Source organism: Phlebotomus papatasi, chromosome 1, assembly GCF_024763615.1.
Source record: "Phlebotomus papatasi isolate M1 chromosome 1, Ppap_2.1, whole genome shotgun sequence".
NCBI lineage: Eukaryota > Metazoa > Arthropoda > Insecta > Diptera > Psychodidae > Phlebotomus > Phlebotomus papatasi.
The window spans coordinates 91,902,689-91,925,627 of NC_077222.1; the positions used below are offsets into that span (position 1 = coordinate 91,902,689).

General features: G+C 32.9%; 1 protein-coding gene across 2 annotated transcripts in view; it reads right to left on the reverse strand.

Moving 5' to 3' along the window:
• The window catches only part of LOC129809744 (exosome complex exonuclease RRP44), a 63,391-nt gene that overhangs the window by 1,407 nt on the left and 39,045 nt on the right, over window positions 1-22,939 (reverse strand). The window contains exon 4 of one of the 2 annotated variants that reach the window (XM_055859789.1): window positions 20,530-20,851. The exons of the other annotated variant lie outside the window; for it this stretch is intronic. The gene's annotated coding sequence lies outside the window, so the exon portion shown is untranslated. Of the gene's footprint in view, window positions 1-20,529; window positions 20,852-22,939 lie in introns of those variants that run through there. 2 annotated transcript variants of the gene reach the window in all.

Sequence of the window (22,939 nt, forward strand, 5' to 3'; positions counted from 1 at the left end):
TATACAGAAAAATTAGTATTTAGAATTTTAGGAAAAAAATTGAAAATAAAACAACAGAAAATGGTTTAAAACCTAATTCACCCAAAATAGCTTTGGAGTAATACAATTCACTTTAAGATAAAAATTACTTAGTAGCTTATTATAGGCTCATTACTATTTCAAAACCGATTTAATCGGTTTAGTCTTGATAGAAATTCGAAGACCTTTCCAACGAACCCAAACATAACACCATTCGGTTGATAAATATGCTCTATAGAGCATCGTTATTAGGAATGATTCTAATCCCAAATAGCCATTTGAAGTAAGATTACCGTTCTCACACATCTCTCCAGGTAGAGATGTGTGTTGTGATTCGAAAAAGTACAGTGCCGACAGGATTAAAGTGAAAATTAGGCAATTTTTTGCATGATAAACACATTTTTTTTTGTAAAATGAAATTTTGTGGTTCAGGAATTTGATCAAGTAAATTCTAAAAGATTTTTTTGTGCTGCTGCTATTCAGTTGGAAAATTTTCGATATGTCGGATGGCTCATTCAGCAATAGTCGAACGGCAAAAATCTTCGCAAATGCGAGTAGTGAATTAGGAAAAAAATAGAGAATTGTACATAGAACGTATTAGAAAACGATAGAAAATGTTAAGAATTGTTGAGAAAATAGTGTCTACGGTGGTAGTGCAATACAAAGTTGTGAAGTGCACTTAACGTCTTGATTCAAAGTGCGTACGTCGATTTGTCGATTTGGTACTTATGCGGTAGAGGAGGACGCCAAATGCATTGTTCTTGGAGCGTCATTTTTTGAACGGAAAAAGACCGTCGTTTGGAGTCGCTTTTGTTACTGCATGGTAGAGTAAATTTTACAACAGTAAAATAACGATAATATTACTAATTCATTCTTATGTAATGCCGTGACCAAAATACGACGGGAATATGACTAATTTTTAAGATTCCAACTAGGAGTTATCTTTTTGACCATTTCTTGTACACCAAAAACCAGTCATTTTTGAGTCAGAGTAATTCTTTGCTGATTGGGATGTGTTTTCGTATACGGAGAAATTGTCCGCCTGTATAATCTCTAAAAGATATCCAAAAATGAAAAATGGCACGACGCGTTTTCGATTGCGTCTCTCATATCAATCAGAGGATATACTGCACTCTCCGTACGCTTCGGCGCTTTCGCGAGATCACGCCAGTCAATACTCGTTTGCTCTTCGTTAGGTCGCTTCTCATATTAGTAGTGATGACTTATAGTGCTGTACTATTCTTTTCAGCTGACTGTGAGACACTAAGGCGCTTGACGATGGTCTTCAACAATTGCGTTAGACATGACCATATCTCGAGGCATCGTAACTTTTTAGTGGGTTGTGATCTCCCATCACTTCTCAGTTAGAGAACGGTTTCATTTTTCTTTCGTCTAATTTTAACAGGAGGCCCCGGTACTTGGCATCACTTCGATCACTTCTGATTACTGGGGCCTCGGTCAGGGTGCGGGGGTCTTGGTGTCGAAAGCTTACTCGAACTAACTGAACTAACTATCGCGAACAATTTGTCCTGTTCAACTCCTTTCCCTTGCAAGCCAGATCCGCATTGGTTGGCATTGCTAGATGCTGCCAGAACGGGTCAAGTTGAACCTTTGAACGTCGTTCTCTCTTTATGTTTCTTGTTTAGTTTTTGCATGTAAGTTTCTTTTTATATTTACTAATTTTTCTAATCAAACCATATAAGAGTGTTGGACCCTATTAGTTCTGATTTAAATAAATAAAAATAATGATAATGGTCCCAGGGTCGACATATGGGGTGGATTCCCGAAGCTTCCAAATCTCTATCTCTTACCGTTTGGTCTCTAGGCGTGATAAAGGGCGGACGGACAAACAACGAGAGATAATTTCTGAGGAATCATCTGAAACGCGTAGCTTTGTTGAGAAAAGTGATCTCCATGGGATGGAAGATGAAAATTCGGGGGGTGGGGGGTAGTCGATAGATTATATACTGCTCTCCCTGTGAAACTCGTGCAGTAAAATTTATGACTAATTAAAGTTGCAAAATTAAATATGAAAATTTTAATAGATGTAAATCAAAAACAAGCTAACTGCCGCAAGTGTTTCCTCCCGGTACTTAATTTTCCACAAAATAAAAAAAGAATAAATTAGAAACAGAATAAACGGAAACAAAATAGAAGTCAGCGAATAAGGTGCTAAGTTCATGATCAACCTGAACTGTTTCACTCCAAAATCACAGCATCAGCTCTCAATTTCCATTTTTCCTAAATCAATTGATATCGATCGCTGCTTGAGTTCACATCGATAAGGTGAGAAAAACCATTTCCCAAGAAGAAAGCGCTATGAAAATTCATTCAGTGAGCGAGATTCAGAATAACAAATGCAAGTTTTGATTTATTTTTGAAGTCTTTCCCATTCGAATTGTACTTAAAATGGGCTATTGTGTTGATTCCACAGTGAGAAATTGTAATATCAGTATTTTTTTCGTGTGGTGCTTCAACAGATTAAAAACGTTGTAGAAATTAAAGTGTTTTGAATTTTCGTGTGATTTTCTGGCAGAATTCTATCGTAAATAATGAAACATTGGAATGAAATTATGTGTAATTCAGCAAGGAATAATAAAATAAAATCACATTCTTCGAAGGCATGAACGTTCGAAGAGAGAGTACTTTCCCTACTGCTCTCCGTGGACTTCAAGCAGTAAAAAACAAAATTAAAATAAAAAAATCTACTATAAAATTGGGATAAATTTTAAAACAGACATAAAATTTCTTGGAAGTCATATTAATGCATTGTACGAAAAGAGAGAGCTTTTACTAGGTCCTCAACTAATTTGCGAATTGTTTTTATGCAGAAAGAGATGGAAAGTAGAAATAAAAAAATGGTTTACTTAAATCATGGGCCCACGCTAGCCACACATTTTTGCCATCTCTCTGATAATACATGAACACTTTATTGATAAGACATGATGTCTTTTTTGGACCGCAATCATTTATTATTCCAATTTCCCACTTCTTCGAAATTGGCCAAGTGTAATTCAATTGTGCTATGCACCATCGATCGGAACAAGTAATAATCGGAAGGGGCCAGGTCACAGCGGGAATGGCAGCATATCCCAATTCAGTGTTTTGATGTTGATCTGTACCATAGAAGTGTAATGCACGATGACCTGTCGTATTGCAATATCGTTTGTTAGGCTTCCTTGACCCCAACCGTTTTTCGAGTAATTAATGGTTAAAATTAATTAGGGTCGAATGAATACCTCTTCGACAGGAAACCCCTATTGACACTCATCAAAATGTTGAAATTTATTTAATGTATCTAAAAAAATGTAAGTAATATGGAGTTTTTCATTAATCTTTGTTTCTCGATAAGAGTAAGTGTTCAAATTTCGTATTCCAAATGGTACAGAGTAGGGGGTCAATAGATTCTGATACGAGCTCTTAAAGTGTGAATAGGTGTTCCTTTCATCCTAGTTGTTATCAGTAGTAATATCCATTTACAGTTTCAGCAGCTTGTTTTGTATGATTGCTCTCTAGTCCTACCAAACGCAGAGAATTTTCGTCTTTCTCGGGGAATTTCACTATGATACTTTGGATTTAGTATATTCGGACCATAATCATTGCTCATCGACTGTACCAATTCGATGCTTGGAAACTATTTCTGTCATAGCAAAATAGCAAATTTTCGGAAGTGGTTTTTCGAATTTTCGTTTGATTTTTAGGCAAATCATACAGCACTGATTTTCCTATATTTTGATTTTTCCTTATGCATATAAATGTTTGAAAATACATTTCCGAGTCAAATTTAATGTCCCCGAAAACTAATCTGATCATTTTCATCCAGTAATGCTTGCAGATCGGCTCTATCAATTGATTTTGGTCCTTTTGCCCTCTTCGTCGAAATCGCTGTTTCTAAAACATTTTAACCGATTTTCAGAGGTGGTTTTCGACGATACATGCTTTCAGTAGGTCTCTTTATCCAAATGACGTGCTTTAGGGTAAACTGGGGCACCAGCAAACACGGGGTAGCACCAAACACTAATTTTTATTTCTAAACTACTTGGATTATCTCGACCATTTCTTCAGTGGACAAGCATCCCTATAATGCCTATAAATTTCTGTAAGTCTTGTCCTCTGAAGTCGAATATCTGATTAAAAAAATCGCAGTGTTTGGTGGTGCCCCAGTTTCCCCTACTTGTGTTTTTCTTATGTTAAAGTCCTAAAGTAGCATTCCCCTTTTTAGCACAAAACTTAACATTTTTGTTGTAAGTAAAACATTTTTTGAATTACGATATCTGTCGGTATTGTGATTGGAAATTGTTGGCAGATGACTAATAAACTAATAAATCATGTGCAGGTCTGAAAAATGCGACCAGTTTTAATGTAAATTTTTTCCTGTTTTTGTACACATTTTACGAGATATCTCCAAATCTACGTAGGTTGCCAATTTGGGGTTTTTGGTTGCCTATTCTGTATTAAATTGGCTTTTGTTTTGTATTAGTATTATTTTCTAATTCATTTTGCAATGACAGAAAACAGCTAATAAACTAAAAAGTTTTTTCGGCACGCTAGAAACATATGGGAAACATAGGAAATGTCATGCCCCTGCTCATGTGTATACTACATATATCACTACTACAATATATTTGTAAAAATTCACAAATTAGTTGAGGACATAGTAAAATATTGGTTTAAGAATAATTTTATTGTAATCATCACAAAATTCATTATAGACCATTTATTGGTTTTTTATGGGATATTATTCAATGAAGGTATGAATATTAGAGGGTTATAATGCATTAAAATTTGTTGTTCGAGTTCATTAATTATTTCTTTCTTTTCTAAGAATCTGAGTAATACGGGTTATCACGCCGAAGCACTGACAATTTATTTCAAATTAATTATTTATCTATATTTTAAAAATAGGGCATTTCACCCACGTATCTGTTGTACTTTCATTCGCGAAAATGAATTGAAATGTTTCTTTACTATTGAAAAGTTTATATTATTCCTTGTTTTTTTTTTGTAAAAATATTTAAATATTAAAATTAATTGAAAAATGTTGTTCTTGCAATGAAATCACTTAAACTATATATTTTTCTAAAAAAAGAAATAAACTGAAAATGCAAAAATTTGCATTTAGAATTCTGTGAAATCTCTTTTGCAAAGAAAATAGGATCTCAGTTTAAGCTTTCATGACTATTCGCTTTGCACAAACTCAAAATAATTCTCCGAAAAATAAACAACAGACTGAATGATTCTGTACTTGGTACTGAAGATGAAGAGGAAGATATGGGTTGTAGTGTTAGTGGAGTGTCTGAGAGATGTCAAACCTCGAGGAAGAGCTCATTAACTTGCTAAAGATACATTTGGGTGTAATGCGCGGATCGCGGGGAATATGGGTAGGTTGAATATAGTTGTTGCAAATAGAAGGATATTAGCTGCAGCGGCTGCAGCAGATGCATTCATTTGATTCATACAGATGCCGTGAATAATTTTAATCACGCAATTATTGCATCAAACACGTTTATCGGGATTTACCCAGGTAATTTCCGTTTGTTAAAGTAAAAGGGGAAGGGGAATGGGATAATTTGTGTATCCGACCACGAGGATAGAATTTTCATACTTTTCCTGTAAATGGGAAATTATACAAGTTGATTTTTTTTTAATCAGAAGAAATCAAATTGAAAGTTCGATTTATAAAATGGGGAAAGGGGTTGATTCTTCTTAGGAGCTTCTCCAAGACAACTTTTGATGTTGCGTTGAGAAAGAAAAGATGTTGGGTTGGGAGAGAGGGTATAGGAAAATGGTGTGAAAATGAAGATACTTGAACAGATGGAAAATCATGTGGTGAAAGTTTCAATAGTCCCCACCACAAAAGGTTTCAATTGATTTCAATTACAAGCGTATCGGATTCTCATTAAATTCCCACTCAGATTGGGAGCTTGGGGGGTGAAATAAAGAAAAAGCTCGCTAAGAATGGAGTAAATTTCATGGTGGAGAAGGGAAACTTCTCAGAAGCTTTTCATGTATGAAATTTTAGCTGAAACCAACGAGTATGAGAAGAATTTGGCTTTTATCTCATCAATAGATGGAGAGTGGGAGCTTTTATTTCAATTGAAGGGTCGTTCAGTTGGGTTTTATTTGTCCTAAAAATATCGTTAAGAACTAAGGAAATGATTTTATTCACTAAATAACCTTGAGGGATATCCTTTGATGTTTAGAATGTTAATTGGTTCAATTATTTCGAGATATATTGACACCCTCACCACCAAAAACCTAATTTGGAAACCTCTGTTTTTTCCCAAAAGCTTTTAGAACTTTTTATCGTATTTCGAAACTTTTCACCTGAGCGCAATTTCCAATAATCAACATCATTTGCAGACATCAGTGTGATGAATATCAAAAAGTCAACCCCCGAAGCATTGTTCAATGGTTTATGGGGGTGTCTTTCACCATCAGAAAATTTGTATATGTGAAAAAGCTCATGAACCTAAGATTTTGTTCTTCTCTTTCACCTGTTGCTCCAATGTGAGCATATTGTGAGATAAAACGACAAAAAAATATCCATGGCACTAATACCTCCAACAAAATATGGGATGCTTTTGTATATTAAAATTTTAATTATGAAATTATAATCCTCTGTTTATTATTAGGACGTATCATACGCTACATATATTTTGTCCATGGGCATTACTTTGGTATTCATGTGACATAATAGTATTAAAATTGCAACAATATAGAATTTATGAGACCCACCTACTGCCTTATTTGTGTTCGTGATTTTTTCATACCATTTGAGCTTCCTCACCACCCCCGGTCGGCAGTTTACGTAATATTTTTGTAATTGAAGCATAATTAATTAATTCTACATATGGTTGCTTCTCACAAAAAAATTTTTACTATATGCCAGTTCGATTGTTTGTGCAAAATTACAAGGCATTTTATATGCTTTGTGACGTAGGAATATGTTAGGTGATACAAGGATCAAAAATAAGCTTTATCACCTTAAAGCTTTTTAACATTGGGATAAAGTCCATAACAAATACAAAGACGATGATAAAATTAATATGACTTCCTTCCTTTATTTGCTACCTGCTTTACTGTGTTTGCTCTGCTACCACACTGAACATTATTATTTTATGACAATTCACCTAAATTACCGCTAATATGCATTCAAATATGTTATTTTGAACGTTCAATTAAACTCTTGAAGTTTTATTTATTCGGGGAGAAAAAACTACACTTGGCCTACAAAAATAGAAGTTACATACTTACTTCTGTTTTTGTTTTTTCTTCTTTTATTGGAATTTTGTGTATATTCGAAAAATTCGAACATGAAAGAATTCTTCCACCATTTTGCTTTGGAAGTTGGACACCAACGCTAAGACGGCGGTGGACGCTGAAAACGTCACAGCATCTCATTAAAACGAAACTGTACTTCGAAAGCATTATTGATGATTAACTTTATCTATCTATTTATTGTATTTCTCATCATCTTTCTGAATTAATCAAATAAATAAAAGTGCCGAATTTTACACCACTAAAAAACATAACAAAATATTTGAATGTATTAGCGGAAATTAACACAAATCGTGATAAAATTTTCATATAGTATGATAGCAGGGTTAAACTTAATCACTTCGATTTTGATCATCCATTACAAAATTCTTTTTATTAAATATTTTAACAATTGAGATAGCAGAGATTTAAAGGAAAGCCTTTGTGAAAGTATCCTACTAAAAACTTATGGTTTCATACTTTATTACTGAAGTCACTGAACTGATTTAAGTGCGAATGAATTTCTTTGAAAAATCTTGAAATTCCAAATAAATTCAAAATTAAAGATGCTAATTGATTTTATTTAAGTTCGAATGTTCCTTTCTATTATTATTTTGATTAATCGTATTAGGACCAAGACCATGTTTTTTGGTTTATTTCGAAAACGGCTCCTACGATATCTTTCATTTTCGAATATGTTTTAGAGATAGTCAAGGCGAATATTTCGTCCTTGGATACCTATGTTAGAAAACCATTTCCATATCGAATTTTCGAACATCAAAGTTTAACCTTTTAAGGTCGTGAGGGTCAAAAATTGGGGCTCAGAAAACATCACTTTTTTCTGACATTTTAGAACACAATATAACCTTAGGCCATAAGATTTTTTTTTTGGACACCGGTATCCTTATCGTCCTTAAAGGGTTAACCACTGTAGAGGGCTTATTTTTCAACCGATTTGTTTAAATTTGTATTTTTTGACAGATCTTAAAATTTCCGACCCAACTGCATCGGACTTAATCGGTAGTGAATCGGTAATAGACCCGTAAATGATTTACCTTTCTCGGATTTACTTATTATTTGTTCGTAGGCTTGTTACTCATTCTAAAATAGTCTAAAACTTACTTTTCTTAAGCAATGTCTTATTTTGGAATGATTTTTTTTTAATTTAACCATCAATTTAATCGGTAGTAATAAACGGTATATACCCAAAAAGCACGCTAGAATATAACGGATAGCTCTTTCTTGTCAGCTCGAGCATTCCCCAAAGCTAGGACTCTACCATCTCCTTTACAATGTAATTATTTATGGCTATCTAATTTATAGATAGGTGACTCTTCAACCCCTCTATCAACAATAAAGCCGAACCACATAACATCTAAACCCATACCTCAAGAAAATTAGCAAAAGTTAAAAATCAGTGAAAACAATTTCCTAAAATACCTTTCCAATTGAGAACTTGAAAGTAATGATATTCCCCAACTCCTCTCAAAATGACAATCCTCAAAAAGTACAATAAAAAACATATCACTGAAAAAGGTCCATATCTAAGACAGAAAACTCTGGGTAAGATTGAAGAAGTGTTTTCTGTGTGTCACTAGAGAGCCCCCTATCTATACGTATCACGCCAGTTTTTCATCAAAATCAAATTATAAGATTGTTGATTAATCCAATAATTTAATTAAATCGTTTTATTGTAAATACGTTTATATTGTTGTAAGGAGTCAAATTCAAATTGTATCTCGAAAATGAGTAAGAACAATTTATTTTCGGTTTTGAGTAAGAAATAATCTAGGCGAACTTCAAGGTCGTTTCGCGTTTTCGCGCTTCGTTTTTTCGACGAATCTTTATCAAGGATGTATCCAGGATTTTAGTAAGAGGCGAGGCCAAATTGGTGATATCAGTTGACATTTTAGAGGATTATTTTTGGGTGATTAGGTATCGATTATCTCCCTTAAAAAACGCATATCGAACGCAAATAACAAGACTTTTCTCGAAAAATTGAAAAAAATAATTCAATCTTTATAAAATTGAGAAGAATACTTCATATATCACCATAAACACTATTTTAGTACGATTTTAGTGATTAATCCACTTCAGATAACTGAGTTTTCTAACTTCTTTTAATTATGGTTTTTTATTTATTGAATATCGTATATAGAGAAGGAGGTAGAAACGTGACCTCCCATTGCACTAATCACCAATTTTTTTCAAATTACTAATTGTTATTGAATAATATTTTTCAACCTTTTCATTCAAAGTTTTTCTTACCGAAATATATCACTATACACAGAGCAAAATCTATACGGTTTATATTCAATTCCATGCATAATTTGACTTCCAAATGTTCTGAGGAGATTATTTAAAGCTCACTCGAGGGTTTTCATATGGGATTTCTTTCTTTAGCTGCTTTATTTCGTAATATATCTATTGTTTTTCAGAATGTCTAAGCCAAGTCTTGAAATCAATATTTTATATTTCAAGTTCACAGTTTCTTTGTTTAATCAGATATTTTAAATTTCTCATACACTGGTAAAAATAAAAGGATCAAATTGATCCAAATTTGATCCTTTTGCAAAGGATGGATCAAATTTCGAACTCTGACTGCACATTTATCGTAATAGAACATGTCAATTTAATCCTCCTTTGCAAAAGGATCAATTTGTTCCTTTTAATTTTTACCAGTGTACAGTAGACTCTCTCTCAATTGGGCATTTGGGGCAAAATGTCATCCGGTTTATCGATAGATTTGGGCGTCAAAGCCTTTGCAAATTCCACAAAAAGCGCTCAATTATAAAGAATCACGATAAAATAGGAAGAACTAGAGCGAATTAGGGCAAATTAAATTCATAATTAAACGTGAAAATTATCAACAAAATTTTTCGCCCGATTGAGCGAGAGTCTACTGTATCTTAATAAATTTTGATATGATTCGAAGCATAAAAAAGATAACAAAAGGGTATAATGAAAACACAATGAAATTTGTTTTTCTTACTCTTTTTTTCACTTGAATAAAACAATATATTGAAAGAACATCATGGAATAGGGTTACTTAAAGCAAAGCTTATTTTAAATTTTTGAAAAATTATGCAAATTAAATAATTTGAATCCCGAAATAAGTCCCGAAATAAATTGGAATAGTGAAAATGTTATTTTTTTCCTGGACCGGTCTTACTTTCTGTTTCAAAATTATTTATGAAAATCATATCTTAATAAATAATACGCAACCGCGAAGCCTGATCACCTTAAAAGTAATTTAATAAATCAATGCTTAAAAAAAAACAAATAATTAAATAATGGCCAATAATTAAATAATAAATAAAAGATTTTTTCGAATATAGAAAACATAACATAGATGTTATTGATAATCACTTTTATATAAGTAGGAGAAAGCGCGCTATCTTCGAACGACTCAAGGATTGAAAAAAAAAATGAGTTGAGCGAAGCTTTAATCATCCGAAGGTAGCGCGCTTTCCCCTAGTGTCTTCTCCCAAACTTTATAAAAATTATAACAGTTTTACGATGAGGATGATCGGAATTTGTAAAACACCTTTCAAATATGTTCCTTTTTGCGCTCCAAGAACTTAAAAAAAGCTTTCATAAATTGTATGAAAAACTTTACAAATTGATAGAGTTTTCCAATGTAAAAAAAAGTTTTTCATAAAAATTTCAAACAGAGTTAAAAAAACGACTTCAGGCTATTTAAACTTTATGTTGATCTTTGCACAGCATACAGTTTTTTTTTGCTAAATGTTGATACTAAAAAAAGCTGTAAAACCATATATAAAAGTATTCCTTTCGCCCACTTTTAATTTTATTGTCCCTGAAGGATGGCTTTGTCCCTTCCCATTAATGTCTGAGAACGTCAAAAGCTGACCCGAAAAAGTTTCAAAGAATCTGTATTTGAATGAAGTGCTCACATGGGGCTAAAAATCAACATTTGATATTTGAAAGTAAGGAACGTAAAGAGTCGAGCGTGCAAATATTTTCCATGGTATATTTTCCAACATTTGAGTGAATCAAATTGATCTGACACAGGAAGTGGTTCTTGCTGTTTTCTCCCAAACACGCAATTGTTTATCGGGGTTGGGATTTGTGGAGGGCTGAAGAGTAAATTGCTGGCAGGCTTTTTTTTCGTACAGATAAAAAACCATAGACATCAAATAAAATTTCAATTTAATTTTCGCAATTATTTGCAGGAGAGAATATTAACCTTAATTCGTCAATAAGTCTATGCGGGAGGGCATTTTTTTTTCGTGGGATGTTCGCAAATGACGTGCATGTTTGGAGTTTGGGCAAAAAGTTCTAATGGACCGCCCTTCGACTGGCTATTGATGAAGTAAATTTATTCAATTGGAATGGAATTTGTTTGTTCAATTGGGATTCTTCGGGGGGTGAAAAGACACATACACTTTCCGTTCAAGAAATTCAATTTGTAAGGTTTGAGATTCAAGAGACTGCCGGATAGAATCCGCAATAATGGTAAATTAATTGTAAATCCATTGGGTTATTTAGAAGGAAATAGATATTGATGAAACATTCATTGTTGGAAACGCAAACAGACGTACCATTCGTCTTTATTTTTAAAAGACATATTTGTAGAATTCCTGTTTTCTCCGCGTTGAGGAGGTATCCTCATGATGGGAAAATTGCTTTAACACTTTATGGACGACAGCGAAGATTTATAGATTTTGTAGAGCACTAGAAACAATTATTTTACTAATTTTAATTTAATTTTAATTTTAAAAATTTAAAAATTTTATTTTTTTATTATAATTTTAAATTATAAATTATAATTTTAAATTAAATTTTAATTTTAAAATGTAATTTTAAAATTAAATTTAATTTTAATTTAATAATAATTTTACTAATATCTTGGCCCACTTTTCTTTCTTTTGGTTAATAAAATCCATTCCTGCACTGAGTGAGAAAAATCCGAATAAGTCAAAATAACATTCCGGAAATGTTAATTTTACCCTGCAGTATTGATCCGAAAACGGTGTAAATATTACCCTTTTTAGGTATATTATGGGTTAAAGTTACCCTTCTTTCATGTTGATTTTACCCTTAAAAGGTATAAAATTAACATTAAAAAATGTTGATATATTTTTACACCCAAAAAGTGTTAAAGTTATGGGGAAAAAAGTTAATCGCAGCCTTTTTTTTCTCAGTGTGTAAAGGAATTCTGTAACAGTATGACAATGTCATATGACAAATTTAGAAAATTTTATATGGTAAACTCGGGTAAATTAATCGAAGATTTATATCGATAAAGGACTTCGTAGAGATCCTTTTAGTGGTTATTCAATGCTGTCTCAGTATGAATATTGTTCTCTTCTCAAATTTACAACGAAAATTTGTCTTATGACATTGTCATATCGTTACAGAATTCCCTCATAAGGGTCGATTTTTGAAAATTAATTGGCTTTTGTGACAACTAAATCGTTTATCCGAAAGATTTTAAGAAAGTTACCAATTACGTTATTTCTTTACAATTTGAAATACAAAATTTCATTTCATGACAATTCTCACTTACATGTGCTTATTCACGTAAAAAAATCTCCGCCCTGAGACTACTTCTAGCAAGCGTTTTGTGAAACTTTAGCAAAAGCTATCATGTGAATTATTAGATGCTGTAAGACACAAACTCACAATGCTGTAACTCACAAAGGGCTATTTAAACGTCGTGAAATTCTCACAGGAATAATTTGCACATCTAAGTTTATGACCTGGAGATTCAGTATTCAATGAGAATAGTCATAAGCTTAAATGTAATTTTAGTTACTATCCTCAACACAAAATGACTTATTTGTAAGCTATAAGAGTTATCAAATGGTATCTACAGTAGACTCTCTCTCAATTGGGCATTTGGGGCGAAATGTCACCCAGTTTATCGATAGATTTGGGCGTCAAAGCCTTTGTAAATTCCACAAAAGCGCTCAATTATAAAGAATCACGATAAAATAGGAAGAACTACAGCGAACTTGAGCAAATTAGCGTCATTGTTAACAAAAAAAAATTGTTAAAATTGTGAAAATTGTTAACAAAATTTTTCGCCCGATTGAAAAAGAGCCGATTGAGTGAGAGTCTATTGTAACTCCGATAAGCCGTTTATATAAGTAGGCTTCGGCTGTTCTCAATAATAATCGTCATATGACTATTCTCTCAAGTCTGCAGAATCCGCTTTTTTAGAAGAAAATGTCCTGACTTTCATGAGTTTGTCATCCTTGGCAACTACACGGAGAAAATTAAACCAAGAAATTTGTACATTCTACAGCACGAATTTAATAGAGAGTGCAGTATATATCGTCGGTTGGATTAGCAACTGTGCAACCAGCATTTGCTTTGCGTCTGCATTCATTACAAACGCCACACAGCGATGTGTCGTATATAACAAATGTAAGGTAAAGTACCGTTACTCGACCGGGTTCCTCTATTCGACCGGTGGGTCAATTTTTTAATATTTGATGGTGAATTTCATCTATTTCTATGAATTTGTCACTGATTCGTATTATTTAAAGAATAATTGACCTATTAATGTTAGATCATATACAAAATATTATAGCAAATATTATTAAATTGAATAAATAAATCTGCCGGTCGAATAGAGGAACCGGTCGAATAAAGGGTACTTTACCTTAGTTAGCATAATTGTTAATGCAACCGACGATATATAATCCCTCGTTCCCCCCTGATCTGCCAAATTTCTACCTTCCTTTCCCCGGAGATCAGTTTTCTGAAAACATATCTTCACGTTTCAAACGACTTCTGTGAGAAATTGTATTCCGCTGTTTTATCCGTCTGTCAGTCTGGCCGTGATCACACCTAGCGGCCAAACAGCCAGAGATACAGACTTGGAATCTACAGGGAATCCCCCCTATAAATCAACCCTGGGATCATTTACATACCCTTCATATTCTCCCCACGCCTGCCCTTGGAACAAAATGTCCCCAGGTGAACATTTCGCCCTTATACGAAACCGGTTTTTCAAGATCAATAGTTAAAAAGGCTCAAGAGAGCGTATTTCTCAATCTAATGGTATCATGTTTGAGCTCGTTGGAAAGGTCTTGGAATTTTTGATAAAACTGAACCGATTTCAGTGATTTCAATTAACAGATTTATAACCGAAAACTAATTTTTACCTGAAAATTATTTTCCTAGTTTTGAAAAAAAATGAAGGATGTTTTGAGTGATTTCTAAATCGTTTCAAATTGGTCGTAAACCGGTAAGCGGTAAACAATGCACTTATTAAAGAACAATCTTTTAGTAGAGGGATGTGGAATATTTAAATTTAAATTTCAATGGAACCAGATTACAATTTCAGTTTCACAAACTAATGTGAAGCTCAATTACATACGGCTCAATTCTATTTAAAATCGGGAGTAAAAAGCTCTATTTCAAAGGTTCCCCAATTCAATGGTACCGTACAACATTTACTAGTTAATTTATTCTAGAATCGTAAATAAAAACCTAAAAAAGTTGTCTTAGTAATCAAATATAATTGAATGTGATGTGTTTATCAGTGTACTTTTTTTTCGAAATTTTGTGTTTTACAATCTCGCTAGTCAAGTGAAGGTTATAGTGTGATTTAGAAAGCTAAAGGCCATTTTTCTTTATGATTTGATTTTTTTTTTAAATTTATCCAGATATTTTAACCCCCTGGAATTGATTTGTTTTAAGATTCCAAATGCGTCAGGATTAGTTCTAAATTTTCATTATTATTTTTTTTTGTAAACCAGTTTATTTCTTAAACTAATTTAAGAAATAAACTGCATACGTACATGGGTTAAGGTACTGAACAGCCTGGAAATGCTTAATGCTCTTGTGTTTGCTTAAACACAAAATCGAATTGGTACAAATTTCAAATTGCAAACAGTTCGAGGCCGCCTTTAAAGAATCTTAGCTACTATAAGCTTATCTGGACTTATCGCTAATTTTATCATTGACGAAAATCATATAGTTTGTCATCCGCAGCTGAATAACATTTTTGTAAGCTTTTCAGTGTTTATTTTTAACGAAATTTCTCTATGATAATTGTCATAGTGCGCTAAATCTAGCTTATGAATTCGATCACATCTCGTACTTATTGGATGTGATTCTTAACAATCCGACCTTTGTTTATGTCACTTTTTGTACCAATATTTCTGCAATAAGCTTTTAGGTAACTGTACTAAAATTCGGTCAGCTTGCAATTTCGGCCACGCCGTTTGTTCCTCAAATTTCTATGATTTTTTAGTTTTTGCATACTGTAGAAATTATACAACCCAAAAAACAAAAAATGTCGCTTTTCCGAACGAGATGATGTAAAAAAAATCTTTGGAATAATTACGGAAGGTCAAGGAAGTATGAAGACCAAGGTGGCCGAAATATTACAAACTGTATTAAGAATGATTTTAGAGAAAACTAAGACAATGAAATATATACAAGATTCCAAGCAATACTCATTAAAAAGAAGTAACAAAAAATGCAATTTGTATTAAAAATATTTTTCTTAGCTGACTCTTTTAAGCCTTTGTAGTATATTTTATTGTAATAATTATGAGCAGTGAATATTCTCTTTATAAGTTACGTTTTTTTTATTTCTTATTTATTTTTAAGACCGCAATAAACGTTTGAAAAATTATTAAGTTTTTTGTCAATGCAACATTTGTCCAAATCAGACAAAGAAAAAGATTTCCATTATGAAAAATGGTAAATTTTTGAAATATCTTTTTTTTATGTGGACTATAGGAGAAAGTGGCCTGCCTTTGAATGCGGCAGCCTTTGAATATTTCAATTTTTCTCTTATTTTCCAAAGCAAAAACCTTATTATCTAAACTTTAGTCAATACAACTAACTATTCTCTATTAACTTTGATTTACAAAATAGAATTTTTGTTTTGGGAAATAAGAGAAAAAAAATAAATGTTCAAAAGCTGTCGCATTCAAAGGCAGACCACTTTCCCCTATATGGTTTTGAAGCCTTTCCATTATGCCAGTAATCAGTTTTTCCGCGATCAATTAAGCGGAATAATCACAGAAAAGACCGTAATCTTGTAATTGATTTTTATAGCCTCGGATTATCAGGGCAATAAGACGCCTATATTGTTGTTCATGGCGTTAAAAGTCGGACCACATAGACTATAAAATTTTTACCATTATAAATTCCGTATAAAGTCCTCATTACTTGAATTTACGCATTTTTTCGCAATTAAAAATGAAATTTGTGTAATTCGAAGACGAACGATAAGGAAATCTTTAAGGGTTAAGATGAGGAAGATTTTGCAGAGCTTGAAACGTTTCTCTCGTTCAGGGAGGTAATCTCATTTGCCATGGTAAAGAACGAACGACCTTTCAAATGGGGACTTGCACGGGAAAATTGGCGGAAAATATGAAAAAGACATGCCCCAGTTTTTTTTTTAGAAAATTTCAGTTTATCGTTTGCAGAGACTATGCAAGGAAGATTAAGTGGAAATTCAATGCCAAGTTAAGTTAAGTGAAATTAAGGAAAAATTGGAAACTGCTATGGAAATGTGAGAATTGTCAGAGAATTGAGAATTTTACCTACTCTAAATGTTGAAATGAGCAATTTGATCTTTCAATTTGAAGTTGAATAAGAAATCACAGCACATTATTAAAATAAATGATTTCACTTACTCCTTTTGCAATTCTATCCTTCTGCACAATTTACCAGCTCTAACAGCTTCTTCAGAGCACAAAAGTCTTTTATGTTTCACTTGGTACACAACACACAAGATAAATTAGTTGAAACTCTTCAGCCAAAAAGGATCAAATCGCACGGATTTGATCGGATTCTTAGCTAAAAGGTGTGTTTGATTTGTTGATTTGTCCGTAAATGCGTCTACCTGATGAAAGTGCAGCTTCTTTTATATCGCCTGTAAATCACATCTCCCGCCTCTTGCCGTCTCTTTGCGCCAGCGCAAAAGAATTCAGCATCATCATCGTCTTGGAGACCAACATTTATACATTAGTTTTTCCAAATGGTCTCAGTAATGTTGCAAGAAATTAGGAATTATAACGCTCTTTTGATCCTTTATTCATTTCAAAATTCCAAGAGGTGTCATTAAGGTGTAGCAATGTGCTGGTGATTTACTCCCAAGGGAGATTTATTGAGGATCATCCAGTGTCTGATGCATTTCTAAGAACATCTCCTTAGGTATGCACAAGTGCGTTAGCCTTGCAGATATACCAAGAAGCGCTAAATCGAAAGCAATTTGATTCAATGAAATAAGGTCTTATGAAAATTCTTTGGAAAGTCTGTATCCCAAAAGTCCTTATTGAAAGGAAAAGTTACGAAGATATAATTAGAATTGAATAAATAATGAGATATTGCAAAAAATGCAAATTGGTTAACTCCTTTTGTGATATTTTAGGATACTTTTGTTATTTTCAATATTCAATAAAATTTATCATAATAAATCCTCCAAAAGTAAGGCAACGAAAAAAGTCTATTATGTCCTACGTTTTTCCTTGATTGAGGGAAAACGGGCTCATTTAACATATTACACACTTTCAATATGTTAATTGAAATATTCCAAAATGTTATATTTTCGAAAGTTATGAATACCACAATTTTCCTGCCCTACTTTACCTTAATACTTTCCATTTGAAACTCTTAAGTGGGTAATCCAAGTTATCAACACTTTTTTATCGTTTCAACTTTGTAAATTTAACGATAGTCCGTAAAATTTGTTATCTTTTACATCACCAGAGATTTGCGAAATCTCAAGTTTTTTCCTTAGAACTTGTTGCTCATAGATTATAGCGTAGGGTGGAATAACCGGCTATCGCCATGTTTATGAAAAAATTAAATTCATTTAATCATAACTTTTGAATCCTTGTTACAAGATAAGTCAAATTTGACACAAAGTTACTTAGATGTATTGGCTCTAGATACGTCAAAACAATAATCCTAGAACATAACGCTGGACTACTTAAAAAACTGATTTTTTATTAATAATGCAAAAATAACCATTTCGTCGCCACTTTTTACCACTTTTCGCCAGTTTTGTAAAATTTGTAACCACTTCTCGCCACCCACTTGAAAAGAACCACACTCGGTTATTTTAGGCAATGCTATGAAAAGAAAACATTCACCATTTCTCTTTCCTTGTGATCACTTTATTATTACTCTCTTTAAATGATTTTTCTTCACTTTTATTTGAGAAATCAAATTATGGGGCTTTTGCAGAAAGTAAACAATGCAGATTTGACAACTGAGAATGTACGAAGTGAAGTTAGCGTCGCCTATTGAAAAGATATGGCGACAGGTGGTAAAATCAATTCCAGAATATTACCACTTCTCGCCATGCCTCATTTTTATAGAAAAATAATATAAAATGAAATATTAATTGACTAAATACAAATTTTATGTATTCCACAAGTGCAATTAAATATTCAATAGACAAATTATTTACCCAAATAGGTATTTTTGGCCTGATGAAAATTTGACGACACTTAGTACATTTGGTAAGAGATGTTGGATTCGATGCACTTGCTTAAAATATTGCTCTAAAAAGTGATCAAAATCGTGAATCCAAAACGAATAATTATTATTTTTCGATTCTATGCGTAGAAGCAGAAACAATACAAAAAAATTGCGACTCATTTATTTCACAAATTGCGAAAAATAGCGATTTCAATGTAAGTGGCGAGAAGTAGGGCACTGGCGAGAACTGATGATTCCACCCTATTATGAGAACATAAAAAGAAAAGATTAGTATTTTTTGCTTAGACTGTTCTTCAAAATATTTTTTATTAATTAATTAAATAATTGAGATCGAGATTATAATTTGACATTCCAATATAAACGATTGATATCGAACATAATGCGTTGATCTACTCAGAGCAATAAAGGCCTATCGTTTATGAATTTCCTTATTATAATGGCTCATTCTTGAAGACTTTAATATTTTTTAAAGATATTTTAATTAAGATTTTTCTAGATTTTTGGTTTTTTTTAATCCAATGGCTTCTCGCTCAACTCTCGCACCTTTTTCTTAATTTCCTTGATTAGGGACTTGACAAACCTGTCCCCACAGCCTTAGACGACCTTTTCCACGTCCTCTTGAAATCCGGAAAGTTTTGAAAATTCCGGAGAGTTTGAAATTCGGAATGGTTGAGTCTTCTCCTTGAGATCGATCTTCCAAATTCCCCAGTATTAATCAATCGGGCGGACTTTCGGTGTACGGGGTGGGTTGAACATCTTTCCCACAATCTTGGAATCCATTGAGAAGATGATCGTTGAGTTTCCTCAACCTTGTTTTAGCACTTTAACGCTGCTTGTCAGTCCGATGGGGAGCAGCCTGAGCTTTATAGGTTATTAAACCATTTCTCTATTTGATTTTATGGACCAAGCTGCAAGATATTTCCATCTTTTTGCCAACATCTCGCACGGAAAGATTGAGTCTCAATTATATTAATCTTCGCATATTTTCCATCATTTTGAAATTACGCAGTCAATAGAAAGTTCTTTTCAGTTTTTAATAAGAATTTCACCAAAAGAAAGCAACTTGAATTCTCTTAAAACGAAAACGAAGAAAAAACAATATACAAAGCCTACTAGGGCCGACAGATCTGAGGATTAGCCGAGAGACGGCTTAGCGTAATTATATTCGAAATAATGGTTACACATCATTTCCATCATTTTCCACTAAGTCGTTTGTCGGCTTAACCCATTCCTCACCATTGTATTATACATCATACGCAAATTGAGTGATTTTTGATGATTTATTTCTGGGCAATTTTTATCTGAATTGCTGTCGGGAATGGATTTTTAGTAACGTTAGTTATTCAGTTACTTGACAAAAATAGTCCGACAGAGATGAAAATACATTTTGTTATTATTTTCTTGCTTCGTGGAAGGTCATGCAAAATATTTGCTCAAAATGACGGACGGAAAATACGACATCCCGTCGAATTTGTTAAAATTGGCCTCTTTCCTCTTTCCTGATTTGAATTCTAGTTGCCAATTGGTGTTCTTGGATAGTTACTCTATCTAAAGCAATAGAGTTTGTAATGAATTAATGCACAGAATTTAAATTCAGTGACCGTTAAGACATGTGTTTGACAGAGGCTCCCAGCGCCCCCATATGAGATAAAAAATTTTTCTTTTCAAAAAATTCATCTACTAATCTGTAGGAAACTAATCCCAAAATATGAACATTCTATCTCAAGTATTTCTGGTACATTGACTGAATGGGTTAAGTCGTAAGTGTATCTAGGGCATAACTTCATGTCGAGCGAATGGGAATTCTTTTCGTGCACACGTTTTATTTAAAAAATCATTGACATTTTAATTAATTATATGACCAAACGCACAAAACCGGTTAAAATTAGATCCTTTGAACGAAATTGACAGGACTAATTTTAAGAAAAAATGAGAAAACCCTCCTGTTTCACTATTTTAGAGGGATAGGGAATGCATAAGGGGGAAAAACAGAAAGAGACTAGTTTCGAGATTATATGTCATTTTAGGAAGGTCATCAGAATCCGTAAGTCGATATTTCTCTTCATCTTTGTTGTTTGCTCACATGAGAGAAATAGGTTATTGGGGCAATCATCTTCCAGATGGACTCCTAATAAAAAAAAAGAAATATGAAATGAGTAATAAGTTTGTGATAAAACATAATCACATCGAACAGACTGGGCTTTTTTACATGGTCATTGCTTTTTTACACGTGGAAAAAATATTCAAAAAATTGCGGCATCAAACCAATTTTTGCGCCAATTTGATCTTTTTACGTTCTCTGAGACAATATTCTGTAAAAAGAAAATGATATTTTAGTAAAATTAGCCAAATTTAAATACCTTGAACAAAAAGCAAAAAGCAATTGCCCGGTCAATTGCTTTTTCTTGACAATTCCATATCACATAGTCCGTTAACATTCTCTATTTAAATTCACTGTTCGAAATTTCATCGACCACCATCGAAATCAGCTGATGCCAGGAAAAATCAAAACAAAGGAAATTTTACTCATAAAACTCTTATGAAAACTTTTGAAATGTATTTAAAATGAGTCTAGGCATTAGTGAAATTAAAGTTTAGTACAAAATACATGTGAATAATGTGAAATACATTGTTTTGAACAACTGAAAATATTTCCCGCCTTGTACATTTTACTTACACTGGATGGCGCTGTTCTCAGTGAGTTATCTTATCGAAAACAATGAAGGTGTCATATCACTTCTCCATTGCTTCTTTGAAAATCGATTAAAAGAGCAATGGCCCAGTCTGTTCGATGCTAATATCGAACAGACTGGGCTTTTTTACATGGTCATTGCTTTTTTACTCCTTCATTGCTTTTTTACACGTGGAAAAAATATTCAAAAAATTGAGGCATCAAACCAATTTTTGCATCAATTTGATCTTTTTCCGTTCTCTAAGACAATATTCTGTAAAAAGAAAATGATATTTTAGTAAAATTAGCCAAATTTAAATACCTTGAACAAAAAGCAAAAAGCAATTGCCCGGTCAATTGCTCTTTCTTGACACTTCCATATTACATAGTCCGTTAACATTCTCTATTTGAATTCACTGTTCGAAATTTCATCGACCACCATCGAAATCAGCTGATGCCAGAAAAAATCAAAACAAAGGAAATTTTACATATAAAACTCTTGTGAAAACTTTTGAAATACATTTAAAATGAGTCTAGGCTTAGTAAAATTAAAGTTTAGTATAAAATACATGTGAATAATGTGAATTACATTGTTTTGAACAACTGAAAATATTTCCCGCCTTGGACATTTTACTTACACTGGATGGCGCTGTTCTCAGTGAGTTATTTAATCGAAACCAATGAAGGTGTCATATCACTTCTCCCATTGCTTCTTTGAAAATCGATTAAAAGAGCAATGACCCAGTCTGTTCAATGCTAAGTATTCTTTCAAAGGATCAAATATGATCCAATTTGATCGTTTTATATTTACCAGTGAGAATAATACTGGCCTATAGCTTAGAAGTTATTTAGGGATACACTCTTAAATTTTAAGGAAACGAGACCGATTTAGTAAACTTTAGCTCACCGTGATGTCACATATAAGATTAATATTAATATTAAGAAAACCCGGAAAGAGAGGTATGTATTATGTAAAATTTCAATTGGAAAATCACGTGGGGTAGAAAGAGTACACTCTTGTGGAGTTATACGATGAGTAAGATATTACTGTTCGTATTAATTGTTTTCTGAATCGTATTACAGGCAATTCGAGCAATTTTCCATGCGTGCCTATCGTGATTTGTTCAGTTTTTGAGCGATTGTATTGCTGCCAACTTTATACACAGAGGGGAAATGCGAGAGAGAGGCAAGACAAAACAATTGCTATCTTTTTTTTGCCATTATCGCAGTTCAGAAAGTATTAATCTTAACATTAATCTTATATGTGACATAGTCATCATCGTTACCAGGTCGTCAAGACTAATCTAAAACCTGCGGGAACAGCATTGCTAAACAGATTTATTTTACTGACCAAAAAGCTAGATCCAATGCAATTTTTTATTAAATCTTAAGAACAAGTTCTAGAGTGGTTGTTCCAATATTACCTATAATATTCTGTGATTTCTTTCATTAGTTGAGAAATATTTTCTCTACATGTATCGAATATTGAAAAATTTTCAAGAACATAATAATATCGCTTTGTGTTTTCTCATCAAGAAGTATATT